This window comes from Hemibagrus wyckioides, linkage group LG02 (genome assembly GCF_019097595.1).
Source record: "Hemibagrus wyckioides isolate EC202008001 linkage group LG02, SWU_Hwy_1.0, whole genome shotgun sequence".
Classification (NCBI taxonomy): domain Eukaryota; kingdom Metazoa; phylum Chordata; class Actinopteri; order Siluriformes; family Bagridae; genus Hemibagrus; species Hemibagrus wyckioides.
The window spans coordinates 8,170,739-8,171,427 of record NC_080711.1 but is presented as its reverse complement, the minus strand read 5'-3'; positions in this window follow the sequence as shown (position 1 = coordinate 8,171,427).

The following is a 689-nucleotide window of genomic DNA, read 5'->3' as shown; positions in this document are numbered from 1 at the left end:
AGGAGCCACTTCTGGATGTGATTTTAGTGGAAAATAATCAATTTCAGGCCTGCAATAGTAACTCTGTTTTGTGTTAGGCCACATCACACCACCATGTTGATTAGTATTTTACTATAACACCAAATCCCCGAGTGTTGTATTTCTAATATCAGACAATAAATGGATGTGGTCAGGAGCTGTATTTTATCCTGAGTAGTACTTTTCTGTATCATTACTTATTTGTACACAAGCTCCTCATTTTTTATTTAGACAGCACACAATGTCATTCTTTACAATTTGAGAGAAAAAAGGCAAAAAATAATTCACATTTTTTAAGATGTCTATGAGCTGTAAATGTGCACATGCAAACTAAAAGTGAAATAGTCATAGTGTATGTATAGTGAAAGACTCAGTGTACGTCTATGTGACACGTAAGCTCCAGTCATTCGTGTGATTAACTACATTGCTGACAGATGTTTCGGATGTCCAGCTACTTACGTTACACACACACACCTTATGATCATTGACTGCAGCATGCTTTCTGACGTACGGGTCAAATACAAGAACTGATGTCACCATCTCTCATTCTGACAGCGCAGCACACTGTACGCTCTGGAATCAGAAATCCAATCATTTGTTACGTCACTGGGAAATGCCCGCTTACGCACCCAGTTACTCAGTCCTGAAATCACTCATCTTTAAGATTTGAA